Source organism: Eurosta solidaginis, unplaced genomic scaffold (assembly GCF_040869045.1).
Source record: "Eurosta solidaginis isolate ZX-2024a unplaced genomic scaffold, ASM4086904v1 ctg00001019.1, whole genome shotgun sequence".
Taxonomy (NCBI): Eukaryota; Metazoa; Arthropoda; class Insecta; order Diptera; family Tephritidae; genus Eurosta; species Eurosta solidaginis.
Genome location: NW_027136912.1, coordinates 403,400 through 427,663, shown reverse-complemented (window position 1 = coordinate 427,663; position 24,264 = coordinate 403,400). Strand labels below are relative to the sequence as shown.

At 35.9% G+C, this 24,264-nt stretch overlaps 1 pseudogene; it reads right to left on the bottom strand.

Annotated features, from left to right (window-relative positions):
• The window catches only part of LOC137235767 (uncharacterized), a 39,318-nt pseudogene extending 17,789 nt beyond the window's left edge, over positions 1 to 21,529 (bottom strand).
• Between the last annotated feature and the right edge of the window lie 2,735 nt (positions 21,530 to 24,264).

The following is a 24,264-nucleotide window of genomic DNA, read 5'->3' as shown; positions in this document are numbered from 1 at the left end:
AATTTTCGAAAACAAATCTATAAGTTTCCGAAATGATATCATTATGATAACATATCGATAACTTTTCGGTAAGTAACTTTTGACAAGAAATCGATAAATTGTTTATGACCATTCGAAAACTTTTCGATAATAAACAATAGTTTCACTTCATTTTATTTCATCTTATTTTATTTTTTTTAGTTTTTTTTTTTATATGATTTTATTATGTTTAATAAAATTTTTTTTATTTTCCTTTATTTCAATGTATTTTATTTTATTTATTATATTTTATTTCTTCATACTAAATCTATATGTTTTTAATCCTAATTGTGTGAAATGCTTACAGGCGCGTTCTCAAGAGCCTAGTAACACTGGACTTTGTAGGGCTTTTATTGGTAGTCCTTCCGCTTTTCATTTTATATCAATATAATAAAGCACTGCTAAAAGTCCAATGTTACTAAGAGCGCATCTATAAAAATTCCACACAGTAAGGAATAAGAACATATAGTATTAGTATGTACCTAATGGTTTATGTATGAATAGCAACAAAAAGGCAATATGTAGTGACTAATACCAAGCGATAAGCGGGGCATTCATATAGCTGAGTGGACAAAGGCACCTGCCTTTACAATAGTATAAAGTATAAATGTTGGAGATTTCGAGTTCAATACTCAGCACCAGAGAAGCTGGCTGATGAAAAGGGGAATTCAAAAATATGTCCTATTAACCAATCCCGTTTGCAAACAAAAACACTTTTATAAAGAAATATGAGCATGACTCGCTAAATAAATACAGATATTTAAGTTTACTTTATTTATTATATTTTATTTTATTGTTTGGTTTATTTAGTTCAATTTAATTTTAATTTTTATACCCAGCTGTGCTTGTACACAATATATTATAAATTTGATTGGATAAAGGTTGGTTGTGCAGGTATAAATGAATAGAGATAGATACAGACTTCCATATATCAAAATCATCGATATCGAAAAAAATTTGATTGAGCCATGTCCGTCCGTCCGTCTGCCCGTTAACACGCTAACTTGAGTAAATATTGAGATATCTTCACCAAATATGGTACGAGCTTATCTGGGCCCAGAATAGATTGGTATTGAAAATGAGCGAAATCGGATGATAACCGCACCCACCTTTTATATATATAACATTTTGGAAAACACAAAAACCTTGATTATTTAGTAAATAATACACCTAGAATGTTGAAATTTGATGCATGGACTGATACTGAGACTCCTGATAAAAATTTGAAAATTTTTTTTAAAATTGGCGTGGCACCGCACACTTGTGATACCATCAATCTTGCAAATATTATTAATCATAAATCAAAAACCTTAAAACCAAAACCGTTAAACCTATCGTAACAAAATTCGGCCGAGAGGTTGCCTTTACTATATGGAATGCTTTGGATAAAATTAACGAAAATATTTTTAAAAGGGTCGTGGGCAAATAAAATAAGCTATATCTTTGCAAAAAGAGCTTTATATCAATGGTATATTATTTCCCAAGTGGATTTATAAAAATAAATAGGAAGATCTTCAAATTTTAAAAAATAAGCGTGGAAATACCCCTTTTATGACTAAGCTATTTTCTATGTTTCAGGAGCCATAAGTCGAAGAAAAGTTAGTTCAGAATAGAATCATATTGTAACGAATGTTAGAAGCACTGAGCGATGCTATCGTCTCTAAGCCGATGCTAAGCAGTGACGTGAATTCACATCCATAGATCAATCACTATGTATCTACATAAACGAACAATAATTGCGTCTACACATATGTACCATGTACGTATACGAGCAGCAGAGACATGCATATATCTGAGATACTCCTTAAAGTATGCAATGAGAAAAACTATAAAATTGTGCAATTGTAGTTACAGCTGAGAAGTTTGAGAGCTGCTGGACTAGTAGATTCTGGAAGCGCCTAGAAGATGCGAACGTTGAAATCCAAGAGTATAGAAGGCGACAATTGTAAAGGCGCTGGAATTCAGTTTGATTTGAGTTGTCAAGCAGTTTCGACTAAGATGCTATCTAGCGAGCAAAAGCAGTATTATTTTGAATAATAGAGTTTCATTTGAGCTATCAATCAGTTTGGTTATTAAGCAAGCTATTCGTTGCACAGTTTGAGTGTTATTGTGAAATACTTTAATAAAGGCCATTTTGCATTATTACATATTGGAGTTATTTATTCAACAGTTTAGTGATTCGAACTTAGCAGAGGATTGCAAATAAGAGGATTTGCAAGTAAATTCGTTACAATATGTATATGTATTATTGCGCAGCCTTGTAACACTATTAAGCACACAAAACAAACAACAACAGCATTTCAAGTGTACAGCTGGGTATGTAGTGTTCGGTTTCACCCGCACTTAGATTTCCTTACTTATTTTTTCTTGGTTTTATCTTATCTTATTTGATTTTCATTTATTGAATTTAATTTTATTTTTTATTTTTTTAATTTTATTTAATTTTATTTTTTTTTTCATTAAATTTTATTTTAGTTTATATTTTTTTTTTGTGTTTCTACATTTTATAATTAAATTTTTATTACATTTTTTTCATTTTATAAAATTTTTTTGATTAAGGTTTATTTCATTTTATTTTATAACTAGCAGACCCGGCAGACGTTGTTCTGCCCTAAAGCCGGAGTCATTGGTGCCGTATGTCGTATCGCTGTATCCGTATTCCTAACGTAATCAGCTGTTTATTGCTACGACGGTAAACCAAAACCCAATTGGTTGGCTACGATACGGTTACGACCTTAGCGGCACCAATAATCGATTGCATTGATTTTCATAAGGTTGGTCGAATCAGCTGTTATAAGGTTACCGATACGGTTACCGATAAAGCACCAATGTCTCCAGCTTAAATTTGGTCTACCTCCATCTTCGTCTCATTCTGTCTCTTTCTCAGTCTCCTTCTCTTTCTCTCTTTTCTCTTCTCTCAAGTTTTTCTCATTCTTCTTCATCTCTTATTGCTAGTCCCAGAGGGTGGCATATATTTTGTTCCAGTCCCATTCCGTCTCTGGTGTACTTCCCGAAAAAAAGCATCGTAAATACTAATATAGGCGAATTTATATACCAAATTTCAGACAAATCGAATAGGACGTATGTAAATAGTTATGTGGGCATTATTAATTCAAGTCTTAATTTCGGCTTCGCATGCATATTTATCAGTTTTGCTAGGTTGATGCGACTAAATAGAATATCACAATGAAAATTACTTTCAAGCTCTCAGCAACAGCTTTTATTTAATATCCACAATACAAATACATTTTAGGTGTATCCGGGTCCACTTTTTGGCCTATATCTCGAGACCCTAGTCACCCAGCGGCATAAAACTTACTCTATACTAAAGCACATCAACAGCTTCAATTTGATACCCATAATCTAAAAACACTGTCTAGGCGTTCACGGGCCCACGTTTTGGCCTATATCTCGAGACCCTAGTCACCCAGGGGTATGAAAATTACCCTCTACTAAAGCACTCATCAAGAGCTTTCTTTTTATATCCATATTCTATAAACACATTCTAGGGGTAACCGGTAACCGGGTCCACGTTTTGGCCTATATCTCGAGACCCTGTACGTCGATCGCAACAAAGTTGAACAAGTTTGAACAAAATCGACCGGATAGATTTTGATTATATAAGCCTCACGCAAACGGACATCCATTTTTATATATATAGATTTTTTATTATATATATTTTTTTAATTTTATTAAATTTGTTTTTATGCAGTGTTATTTTAGTTTATTTTTTTATTTTATGTAATTTAATTTTATTTAATAATTTTTTTTTATTATAGTTTTTTTCTATTTTATAAATTTTTTTATTAAGTTTTACTTCAGTTCATTTTTTTATTTTAGGTTACTACATTTTATTTAATAATTTTTTATTATATTTTTTTATTTTTATAAATTTTTTTTTATTAAGTTTTATTTCATTTTATTTTATAATTTTTTATTATATATTTTTTTTAATTTATTAAATTTTTTATTTCGTTTTATTTCAGTAAATTTTTTTATTTTATGTAATTTCGTTTTATTTTATAATTTTTTATTATATTTTTTTTTCTACTCTAATTTATTTTTTATTTTGTTATTATATTTGATTTTACTTAACTGTACAGTCGAGTTCGCTTTTTCACTGAGCTAATCCGTACATGTAAATATTGGGGGAATATTCAATCGTGTATTCTCGATTAAAATAATTTTAAAAAATCATATAAATTAATGAAAAGTTCTATACAAAATTAAAAAAGTCTTACTCTTCAATTTTAATTTTTTCTCAATTTAAGAAAAATTTTGTAAGAAAACATTTTCCTCACTTCAGGTGTTTTATTTTAGCGCAATATGGTAGTTTCCTAGAGTTGCGTCAGACAAAGTCTTGTAGATTTACTACAATTGGCAGCATAATGCATTTCGACGTAAGTCCCTAGATCGCTGTTAGTATTTTTTTTGATGAGAACTAATTGATCCTGCGGCTCTTAAGCATAATTTCATTTACATTACATAACTTATTAATTTAAATCCAGCTGGTAATTTTTCATACCTCTTACCTGTCACTCACAGGCTCTTATGCGTGAACAGTTTGTCTTAGAAGCTTTTGTAATTCGTAAGCTCACTGAATGCAGACATACTCTCTTACACACAAATTTCCAACACAAATACACCGTTCATTAAGTCAGTATCAACACAGTGCCAACAACAAATTGCATAGCACGGATTTCACAAAAGGTGTCAACAAATGCATTCATATTATTAGTTGTTGTTGTTATAGTCAGGTACATCGCCTATTTAACACTTAAGCGGCCATTGTTTACGATGTGGTGGAAATTGGAATTTGTTGTTATTATTCGCTTTTGTCACCTATTTGCCATTGCTGCAGCAGCAGTCGTCCAATTGCCAGCAGTGGAATCTGTGCTTTTTAAGTGTGTTTACTGTTAAATTAACCCAATTAAATGAAATGCAAATACAGCAATTGATGCTGCAGGTGGAAGGCGTACAGTGGGACTTTGAAAATTTATTGCCTGCATAACGTGGACTTAACTTAACCTGCGCCTAAAACTATACTCTAATAAAGCAGCACGCCAAACCGAACATTATATACTCAACGTGAACTTCAATTGTGCATTTCATTTAAGATAAATTACTTTTCTACTTAACACGTGACACCGCCCGTTTAAAAAAAATTTCGCACCATTTGCTCTTATAATAAAACTTGATAAGTGCAATATGATTGATTCAAAAAATTTTTTCTAAGTTATAGCTTATTATTCTAGTCTACGACACTTTTAACCTTGTTTTATATCTAAGTTGCCGTGGTCTTTAACAGATCCCGTCCATTTTTACTAGAAATATTTTCTGTTATGTTAATTTTTCTTCGAGTTATGGCTCCCGAAACATACAAAATTTCTTAGTCATAAAAGGGGCGGTGCCACGCTTATTTTTTTAAATTTGAAGTTTTTCCTATTTATTGTTACAAATCCACTTGGGAAATGAAATACCATTGATATAAAGCTCTTTTTTGCAAAGATATAGCTTATTTTATTCATCCACGACCCTTTTAGAAATCTTTTATAAAAAGTGGGCGTGGTCTTTAACCGATTTCGTTAATTTTTCTTCAAAGCATTCCTTATAGTAAAGGCAACTCCTCTGTTGAATTTTGTTACGATAGGTTTAACGATTTTAGATTTATGATTAGTAATATTTATAAAATTGATTGTATCACAAGTGGGCGGTGCCACGACCATTTTTCAAATTTTTATCAAGAGTCTCAATATCAGTCCACACGTCAAATTTCAACATTCTAGGTGTATTATTTGATAAACAATCAGGTTTTGTGTTTTCCAAAATGTTATATATATAAAAAGTGGGCGTGGTTATCATCCGATTTCGCTCATTTTCAACACCAATCTATTCTGGGTCCAAGTAAGCTCGAGTACCAAATTTGGTGAAGATATTTCAATATTTACTCAAGTTATCATGTTAACTGACAGGCGGACGGACGGACGGGCGGACGCACATGGCTTATTAAAATTTTTTTTCGATACTGATGATTTTGATATACGGATATCTCGATTCCTTTATACCTGTACAACCAACCGTTACCCAATCAAAGTTAATATACTTTGTGTGCAAAGCACTCTGAGTATAAAGAACGAACTTGCTCTTGATGTTCCAGTGCTCGCAAGTGAATCAGCGTGCGCCTCAACTTAGCCTTCAACAAATCCGCATATTGTTGTTGCTGTTGTAGCGATAAGGACACTCCCCGAAGGCCTTGGGGAGTGTTAGCGATATTGATGGTCATTTGCCGGATGCAGATCAGATACGTTCCGGTACCAAGTCTGACCATCTCGGGAACGATTTGCTATGACCACATGCGATCTTCTAGGCCATACCGCCCTCCCACCCACTAGATCCACAAGGAGTTCGGAGGCGCCAGGGCCTCGGCTGTTAATGAAACAGGATTCGCCACGGATAGGTGAGGTTGACAATTGGGTTTGGAGAAGCTATATATTGCGCTGGCATTTTAGTCTACTCTTACGACAAGCATACCCACCGCGGTTATATTCTAACCGCCTTACCCAATAGGGGGACAAAATCCGCGTCATCATAGTTATGGCAAATGATCTGTGGTGTGATGGTAGCGTGCTCCGCTATTCCCACCGAAAATCCTGGGTTCACGCCCAGGGCAAGACAACATCAAAATTTTAGAAACAATTTTTTTCAATTAGAAAAAATTTTTTCTAAGCGGGGTAGCCCCTTGGCAAGCACTAGGAGTGTATTTCTGCCATGAATGGCGCAAAGTGAAAACTCGTCTGCCTTGCAGATGCCGTTCGGAGTCGGCAAAAAACAAGTAGGTTCCCTCACTCCAATTTATAGGAAAAATTAAAAAGGAACACGACGCAAATTGGAAGAGAAGCTCCGCCTTAAATCCCTTCGGATGTTATCGCGTCTTACATTTATTTGTTTGTTCAATTTGAGTCTTGTCTACTTCATTGTTCTTCTTAGGTATATATTGTTTCTGCGATAAAGACAACCCCCGAACCCTTCGGGTTAGTGGTCCTTTGCCGGATATACATAGCTTCGATACGTTCCGGTTAGAAGCACCATCAAGGCTCAAGTCCTATCATGTCGAGAACGATTAGATATGACCAGACTGAACACTCTAGGCTATCCACCCACTAGTTCCATGAGAAACTTGGAGTTCCATAGCATGGCAGCCCATTGAATCCATGACAGGCATACCTGCTGCGAGTATATTCTAATCCCCCAGGTAGGGTTGACAGTAGGAATGGAGAAGCTATAAATATGGGTTATTTAAGCCGCCTCTTACTATAGGCATGCTTGCCGCGGGTTTGTTCTAAGCGACCTTAGCTTCTAAGCTTTTTTAAACTTAATATTAATATCATCACTCCATATGCGATACACTGTGCCATCAGACCGCTAACCGAACAGGTAAATTACATTAATTTATGTCTGCAGCAAAAAAGAGAAGATTCTTCAAAATCTATAACAATAGGGTAGCATTACCTAGCACTCTTCTACTCTTGTCTATTGTGTCTTGATTAATTGACCTATCGTCGAGAGTTGGCCACCTCTTTGTGTGAACACATGTTATTCAAAACAAAGTCGACCATAAGTATGGAAGCAGGTACTTCAAATGTCGAATACGATATTCTCTATTAACTCAGAAATCCTTTACAAAAATGTTGCGTCCTATGAAGTCATAAAGTGTATATTTCCTCAAAAGGTGAAGAGTTTGTAAATGTCTTTCCTTGATACTAGGGCATGAAATCCACTGAAACTCGCATTGGTATGAGATACATAATCTCAAGATAGGGAATAAGGGACTTCGATTCTTATGGAACCAGGAAATCATGAAATCCGGTATATAACTACCCCGCCATTGGATCAAGCTTCACAAAGCACTTACTGTACCCTCTATATATGCTATTTAGGGTAAAAACAACATCATATGACACGGTTCTTGGATGGATTCAAGGAGTAACTAAGCGTAATGTAAAGCTTTATGAGTTCCCCAACCCAATTATCAACATTAGCTTCTCGAGGCGAATCCTATTACACACATGAATACATATATCATGTACATTATTAGCAGGCGAGGTTCTGGCGAGCCCGAGTGTCTCTCAGAGAATAGGGCGCGAGGACATAGAACCGTAATAGTACGTCTAAGCCAAACGTACCAAATATATTATACATTATTTCTGGAAAAAGATCATCAACATCGATAACACTCTCCAAAACTTTTGGTGAGCATCTTTATCTCTACAAGAAGAGAAATAAGGCGGTTTTCGATGTATTCGAAGGAAAAGTTTTTCGAAAAGTATGCGATTCCTCTGCGTTTCGGGTTAGCAAGTACCGAAGACAACTATATCACAAACTGTATGAGATTTATGCAAACAACAACATGGTGTTGCGAATGAAAAAGCAGCTGTTGGGCCATTTTATGCGAATCAAGTCAAATGATACAAACCGGAACGTATACTTGACGGGAGGTGCCTATGGAAAGGAAGGGACCAAAGCTGCCAATCCGCTAGAAGGATGAGTTGAAAAAAAATTCAAATTCCCTACAATTGCAGTCCCAATTAGCACCAGTTAGCTCAACAACTGGCCGACTGACGATTAGGTGCCAATAAAATAAGAAAGTAAATCTGACTATAACAGAGTAGAAGAATTTATCAAAACCCAGCGAAGCCACGGCGCAACTAGAAACATATTCATTTAATAAGAGGAAGGACTAAAATTAAAAATGCCTTTGACGTTACTCATCTCACGCTGTTCTTCTCTTGCAGCACTTTACAGAATATTATCAACTAATCAGAATAGGATTGTCATTTTGGGATCCTCAACCTTTACCTGAGTGTTGTTACTTCGATAAGACAAAGGAGGCTACATTGGCTTCTTCTTTGGGTTCCCTGAGTTTCGATACTCCTGAAATTTCAACACTTAACTCAGGCTTTCCACATTTCAAAATCTCTACCGTTGGCTTAAAAATATACTCTACGCTGTGGGAGGCTTATGGGTTTGGCCGCTGACTTATTGCCAAATGAGGGATTGCGTTGAAGACACTTGCGAAAAGCCAACCGTACAAGTTATTACAGGAACTATACCCTACGACCTGTAAGTCCTGGAAAGAATAAAGCAGACGGTTCAAGAGCGCATGAAAATCGTTGGTATAGAGAACAAGGAAGAAACTGTTGGGATGGGGCAAGGACGATGAGAGAATGAGCAAAAAGGCAGGTGGATAATGAAATTAATAACACATGTTCATGCTACAACCAGAACATCAGAAACTTTAATGAGGCAAAAAACTATTTTACTCAAATTCTCTCTGGATACCGATACTACTAAAACACCTGCAGAGAATGAAAAACGCTGAAGACCTCAATTGCGTTAACGGCGTTGCAGACGAGAACGATGCTGAGCGCATTTTCTTCAAACACATGCTCTAAGAAAGAATCCTTGAAATCACTGTCGAAAATGAAGTACCAAAAATGTTGACCGGCCCAGAAAAACGGTGACAAATCAGCAACTTCAAAGAAACTACACTCAGTCCATAAAAGCGGAATAACGCAGGAATAACGAATTATGGTACGTTGGACATTTTCCTTCCGAAATACAACTAAAAATATATTCCTCTTTTTCGAAGACACGCCCAGAATAGCTGTTATACTATATTCCTCTGTTATGACTGAGCACCAGCCAGAAGTCATATCTGGCCTTTACTCTCGATTTCGCCTATCCTTGAGGCTCTAACCAAGTGTTCGTTAATTAGGCGAGGCATGGGATTCTCTATAATTTGAGCTTTTCGTCTGACCTACATAACTTGAAAAAGATGAGATGGCAGAACATAGCTTGGGCTATATATCCATTTGATTTTCCTATCACTTATGGCACAACCTATACATATATCTGAATTTGTATGCAAAGGTAAACCAATGAGTTCTCATTTAACGCCAGGACACATTCTCCGCTATAAATCCGTTTCATAAGCATCGTCCTCCTCTCTTCTTCCAGCTATTCGCTGCGTCGTTTTGCAATTAAATTTAGCCAACAGACATACAGATAAAGGGAATGTCATTCAAGCGCAAATGACTGCAATTTGTACTGCTTTTGTTACAAAAACTACAATCTCTGTTGAGGACAAGTCAACCAATAGCTAACAGCTGTTGCACAAATTACCACACCACGAATGTTGTTGTTGCTGCTGTCGCTTCAACGCTATTTAACCATCACGCGACGTTATAGCTCTATGCAGTGCAATTAGTTTCAATATTGACCACATAATTTGCATCGGAAAGTCATGTTAACATAACACCGACCACACCGATATGCCGACCCAACAGCAGCCGTCCAGTCGTTCAATTGCTCTCTATGCTTTGAGTGCGTAAGTCGCTTTTATTGTAATAGTTGCTTAGGGGCGTTTTGTTTTAGAAAATCGCTATTAATAGTGTGGATTCGTTGTAGCTTACAAGCTGGGCGTTTGATAGCCTCCTCATTGTGTTTGGTTTATGTGCTTCCTGCGCTTGTCATCTCTTCTTTGTGTGGCTTAATGACAAGCTATATAAACAGAGTTATTAGTTTATTGGTGGCGATATGAAAATTGCATAATTTTTTCCGTTTTTGTTTTCCTCAGCAGGCGAGTAAAAATTCTGCTTTGATTGATATTTAAGACTAATTGAAATATCAGGCTTTTAGCATGGCGATGTTCATTTTGCGCAACGGTGAAAGCGCAGGATTCGGAAATTTCGAAAGAAGAACAGAACTATATTTTATCCGTGCTAGGGAAATGCCTTTATTGGGGTTGTCACGCCTTGCACACACCGGCGTCATCCCAAAACGTCCCCCTACCTTTAACATGATTTTCCTTCTTCTCCAGTCGGTACCCCTTTCCTTCATTCAAGGCAAAGTTTCTCATGTTGCAGGGGCTATACTCTGTAGCCCAAGATCAACCATATGTGAGAACAAGACCCATCTTGCATAAGGTGTCACATACTTCCTTTATCGAATACGGTGGATCCAGCAGGGACAACTCAATAAAATCCGTAATTTGTAGTACTATTCGAAACGGGTATGGAATTGGCTTTGATTCATCACATTAGGGAGGTCAACTTAAATGAAGTCGCTCTATGTAGGAATCAATTATGTCAGTCAGGAAAAAAAAAATAAAATAAAATAAAATTGTAAAGGTTTCGAAAAGGAGCACCCCTTTGCTGACGCAATTAGTTCCTTAATGGGAATACATTGTAATAAAAAAATAGGCAACACTTGCTGCAATAAGACTTAAAGTATTTTCGAGCTAAACTTCAAACCAGCGGTACCAAAGGGTCTTTGGTCCATAGACCTTTTTACAGACTCACGAAGGCACACACCAGGGAACCTATAAGTAACGAAGCAGTTGAGACAATGAATGTCCAGTGCAAAGAGAGGCGGGATAGTTTAGCAGAGGTGAACGAGCACACTGTACCAAAAATCCGCTATCTGTTTTATAAAACGGATGCTTATAATAATATTCACTTAAAAGTATCGACTTTACTCGTACCGCGACACACACAAGTCCATATAACACAAACCGTGTCAAAACCTTTAAACGTGTCCCCTTCATCGCTTGTTTGTCAATTCGTTCAGTTGGGAACATAAAATTCTAAACAAAATAATTTCGGTTTCACATGTGTGTGTGACTTGCAAAAGGAATGCGTCATCAAGGACATGTATCCACACATCACTGTCACCTCAGCAAAAAGTGTGAGTAATGAGTCAATGGTATACGGTTGTCGAAACTTTACAACCAACGAGTTTTTAAATGACTTGCGGCAATGAGAATTGCAATTCTCAAAATAGATGAGTTTACAATGCGGTAAACTACACCCCTGCAAAAAAATGTGCAACTAAATCCTAAAAAGGTGGTCTGCGATTGATCACTTTTGTCTACAGTGGTTATAATTGATCTCCTCAAGTCCCTTTTGGTTAGATACAGTTGGTACTAGTCAATTCGAGAATGTTTTAACCCGATTTTAAGAAACAATAAAATTTTGATTCAAGCATGACATGAAGGGTTAAACTCATAGAAATTTTTGAAATTAAAGATTTGAGATAAAAAAAAAAACTTGCCGTCCTGAAAGTGAGCCTTAGAGTTTAAAGAAAATTATAAAGTGGGAAGGAATTCTCGCACGGGTAGAAAGAGGACGTATCCGACAGTCACAAAGGCAAACAAAGTGAACGAGTCTGACAGTACAGTAGCGATACAAAGAGGATCTATCCGATACTACCCGTAGGGGTATAAAATGTGCATCTCGAACTGTACCAATAAGGGCATAAGTAGAGTAGAAAAATTAACTGTACCCCTAGATGTGTAAAGATAAACAGTCCGACTCGTTAAGGCATAAACAGATACAATTGGTTTCCCCATAGGACATGATCAAAAAAAGGGATCACTTTAACCCATATGAAGAGAACACAACTGAATATAGTCGCATATTCCTTTGCGACTCATCGAGGATTCATCTTAAACTACTAATATAATTTTTTGAAGGGTTTGAAACACGCATATACACACGCTGCACAATACACACGCAAGTTGAAAGCCATGCAACCCACTGCAAGTTATTGTGTGTCGGCATACAGGTCGTTCCAGCTTACATTCGCTTTACAACTTGCCAAAGCTAGCAGTAACAAGCAAGGAAGGCTAAGTTCGGGTGTAACCGAACATTACATACTAAGCTGGGAGCTTTGGAGACAAAATAAGGGAAAATCACCATGTAGGAAAATGAACCTAGGGTAACCCTGGAATGTGTTTGAATAACAAGGGTATGAAATGAAAGGTATTAAAGAGCATTTTAAAATGGAGTAGCCATAGTTCTATAGGTGGACGCCATTTCGGGATATCGCCACAAAGGTAGACCAGGGGTGACTCTAGAATGTGTTTGTACGATATGGATATCAAATGAAAGGTGTTAATGATTATTTAAAAGGGAATGGGCCTTAGTGCTATAGGTGGACGCCTTTTCGATATATCGCCATAAAGGTGGATCAGGGGTGACTCTAGAATGCGTTTGTACGATATGGATATCAAATGAAAGGTGTTAATGATTATTTAAAAGGGAATGGGCCTTAGTGCTATAGGTGGACGCCTTTTCGATATATCGCCATAAAGGTGGACCAGGGGTGACTCTAGAATGTGTTTCATTTCATTTCATTTATTAGAAATTGCATTAGTACTGTAAGATAATATACCTTTTATAGTACAACAAACAATCTCATGGATATGTATTTAACAAAATTGAATAAAATTTTGGAATAAAAAGGGATACAAGTATTACTAAAGTTAACCTAAGTTAATGATGTTATACAAAGTACAGTAGTAGTGTTATAAAATATATGTAGATATAGTAGACATCTTAAAGACATTTAATTAAAACTATACTCAAAGTAAATGACTTAGGAAAAAATTGAGTAAAAAAAAAAAACAAAGAAAAAACAAAATGGTCAGATTAAGATTAATGTGTAGAGAAATAATTGAAAAGAATGTGTTTGTACGATATGGATATCAAATGAAAGGTGTTAATGATTATTTAAAAGGGATTGATCCTTAGTTCTATAAGTAGACGCCTTTTCGCAATATCGCCACAAAGGTAGGCCAGGGGTGACTCTAGAATGGGTTTGTACGATATGGATATCAAATGAAAGGTGTTAATGATTATTTAAAAGGGAATGGGCCTTAGTGCTATAGGTGGACGCCTTTTCGATATATCGCCATAAAGGTGGACCAGGGGTGACTCTAGAATGGGTTTGTACGATATGTGTATCAAATGAAAGGTGTTAATGGGTATTTTAAAGGTCAGTGGGCCTTAGTTCTATAGGTGGACGCCTTCTCGAGATATCGCCATAAAGGTGGACCAGGGGTGACTCTAGAATGGGTTTGTACGATATGTGTATCAAATGAAAGGTGTTAATGGGTATTTTAAAGGTCAGTGGGCCTTAGTTCTATAGGTGGACGCCTTCTCGAGATATCGCCATAAAGGTGGATCAGGGGTGACTCTAGAATGGGTTTGTACGATATGTGTATCAAATGAAAGGTGTTAATGGGTATTTTAAAGGGCAGTGGGCCTTAGTTCTATAGGTGTACGCCTTTTCGAGATATTGCCATAAAGGTGGACCAGGGGTGACTCTAGAATGGGTTTGTACGATATGTGTATCAAACGAAAGGTGTTAATGGGTATTTTAAAGGTCAGTGGGCCTTAGTTCTATAGGTGGACGCCTTCTCGAGATATCGCCATAAAGGTGGACCAGGGGTGACTCTAGAATGGGTTTGTACGATATGGATATCAAATGAAAGGTGCTGATGAGTATTTTAAAAGGGAGTGGCCCTTAGTTTTATATGTGAAGGCGTTTTCGATATATCGACCAAAATGTGGACCAGGGTGACCCAGAACGTCATCTGTCGGGTACCGCTAATTTATTTATATATGTCATACCACGAACAGTATTCCTGCCAAGATTCTAAGGGCTTTTGATTTCGCGTCAAACGCCCAATCCAATCACCATGATTCATCCCTTTTTTCGTATTTGGTATAGAATTTTGGCATTTTTTTCATTTTTCGAAATTTGGCGTGATTATAGTCGGACTTCGCCCATTTTTAATACCAAGATAAAGTGAGTGCAGATAAGTACGTGAACTAAGTTCAATAAAGATATATCAGGACGGACAAGGCGACAGCTGTTTCAATTATACCTTGTAAATCTCTTCAAAGCCTTTTCTCCCGGGAGTGGGAGTCGAACCCGCACTCCTACGATAGTTGAAATGGTTATAAACGCACTCAGCTACGTCATGCCTTAGTTGTTGTAAAGTTTTTCCCAATTGCCTTCTTTTCGCATATATTATCTTCCACACATCACATAATTCGTATGTAGTTATGTGTTGAAGTTATGCCTGTTTGTAAGGCGGTTTTCAAATTTTTCCCAAATTATTAAATAAATTATAAAATTAAAAATTGCTTGAAATAAATGTTTTCATACATTTAAAGCGAAACGGGCAATCCCCGGTTAACTCATATAAAAAGACATATCCATTTTTGCCCAAGTTATCGTGTTAACGGCCGAGCGGAAGGACAGACGGTCGACTGTGTAGAAAAACTGGGCGCGGCTTCAACCGATTTCGCCCATTTTCACAGAAAACAGTTACCGTCATAAAAGCTATGCCCTTACCAATTTTTACAAGGATTGGTAAATTTTTGTTCGACTTATGGCATTAAAAGTATTCTAGACAAATTAAATGAAAAAGGGCGGAGCCACGCCCATTTTGCAATTTTCTTTAATTTTTGTATTTTGTTGCACCATATCATTACTGGAGTTGAATTTTGACATAATCTACTTATATACTGTAAAGATATTTAATTTATTGTTAAAACTTTACTTTAAATTTGTTTCTAAAGTGGGCGTGTTCTTCATCCGATTTTGCTAATTTTTATTTAGCACACATACAGTAGTAGGAGAAACGTTCCTACCAAATTTCAACATGATATCTTCAACGGCTGCCAAATTACAGTTTGCAAAACTTTAAATTACCTTGTTTTAAAAGTGGGCGGTGCCACGGCCATTGTCCAACATTTTACTAATTTTCTGTTCTTCGTCATAAAGTCAACCAACCTACCAAGTTGTATCGCTTTATCCGTCTTTGGTAATGAATTATCGCACTTTTTCTGTTTTTCGAAATTTTCGATATCGAAAAAGTGGGCGTGGTTATAGTCCGCTATCGGTCATTTTAAATAGCGATCTGAGAGGAGTGCTCAGGAACCTACGTACCAAATTTCATCAAGATACCTCAAAATTTACTCAAGTTATCGTGTTAACGGACAGACGGACGGACGGACATGGGTCAATAAAATATTTTTCCGACACTAATGATTTTGATATATGGAAGTCTATATCTATCTCCATTCCTTTATACCTGTACAACCAACCGTTATCCAATCAAAGTTAATATACTCTGTGTGCAAAGCGCGCTGACCGTGGCCACCGTGGTGTGATGGTAGCGTGCTCCGCCTACCACACCGTATGCCCTGGGTTCACACCTCGGGCAAAGCAACATCAAAATTTTAGAAATAAGGTTTTTCAATTAGAAGAAAATTTTTCTAAGCGGGGTCGCCCCTCGGCAGTGTTTGGCAAGCGCTCCGGGTGTATTTCTGCCATGAAAAGCTCTCAGTGAAAACTCATCTGCCTTGCAGATGCCGTTCGGAGTCGGCATAAAACATGTAGGTCCCGTCCGGCCGATTTGTAGGGAAAATCAATAGGAGCACGACGCAAATTGGAAGAGAAGCTCGGCCTTAGATCTCTTCGGAGGTTATCGCGCCTTACATTTATTTATTTTTTATTTAACAAGATTTACCAAAAATTGTGCGAGTTACTTGCAAATATTTTTGTGTTCGAAAAAAGGAGAAAATAAAAAATAAGAGCAAATAAATTTAAACAGCAGCTGCTGAGGCCAATTAATGGGCGACGTAGCTTGTAGATTACAAGCTAGTTATCTAAGTTTGCATGTCCGTTGAATGAAATTCAATATCCAGCGGTTAAAGTATCGGTTGCACTTTGATTGAAAATAACCAAAACACTGCTTGGTCAGATACTTGCGAACAACGAGAAGTGTAACGAAAAGTTGTTTTTGAAGGTCGTACAAGTAGCTGCAGAGTTGATTGAGGATGAATGGAATGAGCTATGCTACAGTTTGAGGGAATAAATACGACGCACTAATTCATTTTCAGACGCCCTCGTCAGTAGCTTAACTTTTGGAGGGTATGTCTTTGTTACAACAAGAACAAAACAAACTCCAAAACGAAAGAGCGTAAATATCTTTTGCAACCCATTATCATGTGCATATTATTTCTGGGATATTTTGTCTCAACTATTTCAAAAACGAAATCAGCTGATGGCGGCAATGTCCATGCTTATATGAACTTTTATTCAACTGAATAAGGAGTGGCTTTCTGAAGATTTCAACCTTTCTGCCGTCATTTATAACTGTTCGTAAGTATATATCCACCCAGTCAACTTCAGTCATCCAGGGTAAACAAATGTGTGCTATTGTATATGTCGAGACTGTGAATGGTATAATAGTATAGATTCACCCAGAACCTCGCCTTGTGCTTGATGTCATAAAAAAAAATTCGTATAAACTTAAACAACAATTTTATTATAAATCGCTTTCCACAGAAGTGGGTTTAATAGTTAATAACAAATTAGCACAATTATCTTTCAACACACTCTCATCCCATAAAACACACAAAGGATGTATGTTTTATTTTAACATTTTCCTAGTTTAAAGCACCAGAAAGATTTGATGCGCGTTTTAATTAAGCCTCAGACAAAGTTAATTCCTTGGAAATTTATGGTTGTTGTAGGAATTTAATAAGCCAAATGAATTCAATACCCAAACAAAGAGGCAAATATAAATAAAGACTTTTTAATATCATAATATCGCCTTCGTAAACATCTACATACAGACTTACTTACTTAATTGGCGCTTAACCGTTTAAACGGTTATGGCCGTCCAGCAAGGCGGGTACACACATACAAGTTTCTAAAATCGATGAAAGTAAGTATAGAGATAAAGAAAAATGTTGTATGATATTTCGCCATAGAAAATCTTACCCAAATCTGAACAAATTATTTTCTTAAAAATTAATAATAGAGGAAATTAAAAAAAAAGCGTGAGTACCTAGTACTCGGGAAGCTTGATATGCAAACATACAGGTGCACGACTAGAAAAATAATGTTTTTAAAATAAAATGCTCATCTCACGGACAAATCATCCCATGGACAGTTCGTCCTACCGACAATTTAACGTACAATTCATCCCACGAACAATTTATTCCAGGAACAATTCATCATTTAAGTCTTTACAAAAACAAAGCACGCGGTTAGGTAAACAGGAAATACGGAATTCTTGGTTGTAAGAAATTTGTAAATTCTTTTGTTTGATTTATAGGAAATTACAATTGCTCAGGAAAAAAAATAAATTAAATTAAATTTATTAAAACAAATATATTAAATTGAAAATGAAGTGAAATGCAATTAAATAAAACAACATGGAACGAAATAAAATAAAATAAATTAAAATAAAAAAATTTAAGTGAAACAAAACAAAATTATATTAAAACTATAGAGAAAAAATTTAAAAAAAAAAAACGATTTAAAATAGAAAAAGCAAAATTATAAATAAACATAAATAAATTGTGAATCAAAACAAAAGAAAATAAAATAAAGTAATAACTAAAAAAATTAAAAAATTTTATTAAACAGAATTAAATAAAATTTAACAAATTAAAGTAAATTATATATAAAAAATTGCTTCAAACAAATGTTTTCATACATTCAAAATCAAAAAGGCAACCCGCGCTTAATGCATGCTAGTAAAATAAATTAAAGTGAAAAAAATTTAATTAAAATAAAATAAATAAAATATATTAAAGTGAAAAAATAAAATGAAATTAAATAAAACGTAATAAAAAAAATGTATTAAAATAAAAAAATTAAGTGAAACAAACAAAATAAAATTAAATAAAAATATACAGAAAAAAATTGGAAAATAATTAAAATAAAAAAAAAACGATTTAAAAAACTAAAGTGAAAAAACTTAAAATAAAATAAATTAAAGTGAAACAAAACAAAATAAAATAAAATAATTAAAAAAAAAAATAAAATAAAATTGAATTAAATAGAATTAAATAAAATTTAATAAATTAAAGTAAAATAAATTTAAGTGAAAAAAGTAGATTTAAATAAAATAAAATAATATAAAAAAATAAAATAAAATAAAATAAAATAAAACAAAGTAAAATAAAATAAAATGAAAAGAAATTAAATAAAATAAAATACAATAAAATAAAATAAGATAAATTAAAATGACCGTGGTGTGATGGTAGCGTGCTCCGCCTACCACACCGTATGCCCTGGGTTTACACCCCGGGCAAATTACATCAAAATTTTAGAAATAAAGTTTTCCAATTAGAAGAAAATCTTTCTAAGCGGGTGGCCCCTCGGCAGTGTCAGGCAAGCGCTCCGAGTGTATTTCTGCCATGAAAAGCTCTCAGTGAAAACTCATCTGCCTTGCATATGGCGTGCGGAGGTGGCATAAAACATGTAGGTCCCGTCCGGCCAATTTGTGGGGAAAGTCAAGAGCAGCACGACGCAAATTGGAAGAGAAGCTCGGCCTTAGATCTCTTCGGAGGTTATCGCGCCTTACATTTATTATTTTTTTTTTATTTAAATTAAAATGAAATAAAATTGAATAGTAAAAAATAATACAAAAGAATAAAATAAATGAAATAAAAATAAATTAAATGAAATTAAAATTGAATTACGCTAATCGATTTTAAATCGACTAGCTATTCGTCTGCTTTTGAAAGGATATCAGTATGTTTTCGGAAACTGATGGATTTCATATCTGATTTTAAACAGTTCGTTATTGGCGTGTTATCGAAAATTACCGATTTCTTTATTAAAAATGTATTGAGTTGTTACTGATTTCTTGTTAACAATTTGTCATACGTATGTTATCGATTTGTTAACGTCGACTCATCGGTTTGTTTTTAAAGACATACCTTCAAAACGTCAATATGAAATCGATTTCATGTACAAGGTATCGGTTGCTCCTGATAAGAAGCTCACGAAGCTCTTATCAAAACGCTCGTGAACAAAGTTTGAATACTCACTTTGTCTCTCTTCGCTACACTCAAATCCGAAAATGAAAGAGTTATGATTTTTCCTAAAAACGTTATAAATGTTTCACTTTAATCGTGCTAATTATTTAATAATTATAAATTAATTTCAAAACTTCTGCCCACTTTGACTTTCAATATTCACAACTAAAGTGCTCCAAATTAGATATATTTACAAGCATTCAAATTAAATACAAAGGAGCGCGTCCGCGGTTGCCCGTTTGTAGTACAAGACTGCCTTTTCCAAATATCGTTGACGTCGATGGCAGCGGTCGCTCCTTGGTGTCTTTCACTTCGTCGCGCACGGCTGCGCATACGCATATTTTGACGACGTCTAAATATTTATGAAGGCGGCTTAGACAGCCCGAAACTATTTGTTTTTCGGTAAAGTTACTTCTGTTGGGCGTTTACCCCAACCCCTGGATAATCTTTAGTAAACTTAAAAGCATTATTTTTTCTAAACGTACACCTTTATATTTACGCATCTAGCTTCACGAGTACTCACACCTTTTTCTCAAAGTTTACGTTCTTTAATCTATATCATAAAAGTAAGTCGGGTTTTCCTTCCTGACGCTATAACTTCAGAACGCAAGAACCGATTTCCACGGTTTTGCATTCGATGGAAAGGTCTCGGGCTCCGTGAGGCTTATAGCAAAAATTCAGGATCGGCGCACAGGGTCTCGAGATATAGGCCAAAACGTGGACCCGGATACACCTAGAATGGGATTTTACATTATGGGTGTCAAATTGAAGCTGTTGATGTGTGCTTTAGTACAGAGTAAGTTTTACACCTCTGCGTGACTAGGGTCTCGAGATATAGGCTTAACATGGACCCGGATACCCGGATTAGGAAAAAGTGTAGAGGGGTGAGGGCAGAGTTAGACGGAAAAAGCTTATTAAAATATATGCAGATAGACCAAATTTAGAGCAGAACAACGTCTGCCGGGTCTGCTAGTTTTAATTATAAAATTATATAGTTTTAATTATAGAATGGTTAAAAATAACTATCCCGTTCATACCAAACGACTTTTTTTGACGAAACAGCTGTATTATGGACACCTGGTGACGATTGTAAGACATACTGGCCTTGAAAATACCGAGCAAACTTAGTATGTCCCTTTAATAGGAAATTTAATAAAATGGTAGTGTTGAGTCCTCGAACCAGCCGCCTTTGCAGATATGATATCATAACATTATTCTTATTTTGTCCAACACAATTATCGCAGAAAAGTACAATTTTTTGGACATTTTGACAACACGTTTCCAAATGATAATGTAGGATGCTCACAACGGTGTTTGGACCTTTTCCAATATCATGTTCCTCATCTATCATGTAATTATACTGTCGAAAAAAAAAAAAATCAAAATACTTTCAAAACAAGTGATTTGAATTTGTATGATGAAATCCTAACCTGAATTTTTTCCTTTTTCGTCTGTAATTCCAAAGACTGCGCACTTTTTCGTTGCTTTGAAGTAGACTGTACCTGGTTGTTGAGGAGACACTGGATAATGGACCGTTTGCGCAAAATCGAATGATAAGACATTTGCAGTATCATCAGTATTGTCACACCATTCTCGGTAGTATGCACGTTGATTTCGAGCTTTTTGTAAGTGATCAAGAAAAAGATGAAGTTTTTCTTCACGTTCGAGTTCAAGAACGTTTTTGGCTTGCGTTATTGATATTGATTTCACTGTTGAAGAAAACGACAATTTTAATTACAATAAATAGAACTTTGAAAAAAGTAAACAATGGCGTACTTACTACGACAGTAATCACAGAGATCATCTGCTGGTTTCATAACTGTCACATATGGTACGTATTTAGCCCATATGCGTCGGAAGTAACGAATACTTATTTTAAGTTAATCATTACCGAGTGAAGAAATGTATTTACGATATACTGAAGCCTTTGTCTCTTTAGATGGCAGCTTCATGACGCGATAATCTTTGAATTTGGGTAAACGTGCTGGCAGTGGAAAAGCCAATAGATCGTCTGTATACTCAATAAATTTAACAGCTTTTTGGATGTCAGATGGTTGAAACGCTCTCGCATGTGTAGATGGTTTATTTGCTAACCCATGTACCCGTGTTATGGCAACATGTGTATGAAAATGTCGAAGTAAATTTTCAAAACGTTTTCTTCCACACGCATGCACAAAAAGGAAAAATGAACGGCAAACAGGTAAGTGATAAAAACTGAACATCAATTTATGCCTTTCACCCTCTTTGCCTTTTTGCCTTCCATGTTTCCTCCATTTCATCATTTCTGTGTATGCATCTCTAAGTTTGTCCGTGCACATCATTGCTGATTCGATACAGCTCAGTATAACCAAATAAAGTTCATGTTTTGATAATTCTATATAGTTATTTCTTGCAGTTTATATCATCTTTATCGGTATAATTTTTTGGCATTCATTTTTACAGCAATCTTGCGAAATAAATTTATTTACCAATTCCTTTTCTTCGTTATATGTAATACACAAGTGCACTGTAAAGCAGCATCATCGAATCATCATCATTCTCTTCGTTTTCACAGAAATATGTTTGAAATACCTCGCTAAATTCTTCTTCGACAGACATTATTCACAGGCGTCACACGTCCTACTCGTTCAGCATTGCTTTTAAATCTGAGCACTCACACGATTTTTTTTCGGTCAGAAACTGGTTTGTGCTTTGCATTGAAAACAACATCGCTCTTTATATGCACACACGAACTTATCTCATTTATGCTCTTTTGCCCTTATTGATTGCCTTTTGGGCATGACTGTTCATAATGCAAAAGAAAAACTACTAAGAAACTGAAGAAATGCATTGTTTATCTTTAAGAGCTGTTTCTCGCAATTTCTTTTTTTAGTCATAAGCCACCTTTTCATAGGCCGGGTCACATATACAAACAAATTTCTAAAGCGTGTTGCTAATTTCTAGCGAAGCGTAAGTCTAGTAGGCGTTTTGAGTGTTTCCTTGTCCAATATTTCAAAGCAGTTTTGCTTATTTTAAGTGCAAAACATAAGGATCATAAAATGTTAAAGAGATGTAGATGAGAGCAAAGATTTAATATAATATACCCAGCTGTGAGGTGTAGTTGAACTTGCCGGTCCGTGAAGCTCTCACATAGACTGAATGAACTCATTGTCTTACCAGAAATTTGTTCAACAACCAAACTGAAAACCCTTTCGTCTTTGACACTTAGCATCTCTGCGCTTAGTTTCACGCCTTTCCTGCTTGGTAGATGATGTGCTACTCTCGACTTCTTTTAATCTCGCCCAATCAGATTAGGACGTCGGCCGTACAAGCTTTGAGGGATGCACCCCGTTTAGCTAGCTCACACGCTTTTTCTTTTCCATGTATTCACACAGTCGCAGAGACCTAATATAGATGAAAATTTCTTCCTATCCCGATTTTTTTCCAGGGATTGCTAACACTTAAACACACTTTAAGATGTTGTGCTATGCGAGATTATTGCCTCAATTGAGCGCCCTTGTACCAACTTTCCACATCTATTGTGGCTCTATGAGACGCAACAGGTGGGGAATTAGGTAGTCTGTTCATTCTATATTTGATGACGCTACACTACTATGGCCGTATGGTCTTCTCTCAAGCTGCCGCGAGGCATTGAGTCTCGTTGCTTTTGCTGAGGCTATGGTCCGCGCCACCAGGTACACAGGTGAATGTGCAGAATAGCATGCAATACTGCTGCTAGGGGTAGTTTTTAGGGCTCCCGTTATGCTCATGATTGATAATCTGCATACCTTCTCTAGTTTTTTGGTATACGTACCTTTGTTGTAAGTGTCCACAAAACAAGGATCCCTTGTAAAGTTTGGGCTTGATAGGGGCTGTAATTATATAATAAAAGACTTTCGGCGTTAAGCACTACTTGTATCTTAGCATCCTCTTACATTAATGCACCTAGCCTTTTTTCGTCTCTCTTCCACATGGTAATCCCACGATAACTTACTATCTAGTATAAAAAAATGTAAGGCGCGATAACCTCCGAAGAGATTTTAGACCAAACAAATTAGCGGGACCACAGTAGGACAACCAGTAGGTCCCATTTGTTTTTATGCCGACTCCAAGCGACATCCGCAAGGCAAGATGAGTTTTCACTGAGAGGTTTTCATGGCAGAAATACACTCGGAGTGCTTGCCAAACACTACCGAGGGGCGATCCCACTTAGAAAAATTGTCTTCTAATTCGAAAAACCCTGTTTCTAAAATGTTACTTTACCCGGGCCGTGAACACAGGATCTTCGGTGTGGTAGGCGGAGCCAACTTCTAATTATTTGTCGCCGCATTTTTCTTGTGGGGTCTTCCCTCTAAGCTAAGGCTTAGTGCAACTAGGGAACCGAAGCATCTGATCCATTATAGAGCTGATGGTTGGTAGACTTCTACCGTCTATGATTACTGAAACATCATCTGCTTACGCCGTGAGTTCGAGTAATAATCTGTCGAAAAGCCAAGGCAGTTGACTGGTGACCAGCGTCTACAGCTTTCGTGGAGGTATCCCACCCATTGGCGTTCAGACTCTGTTCACTGAT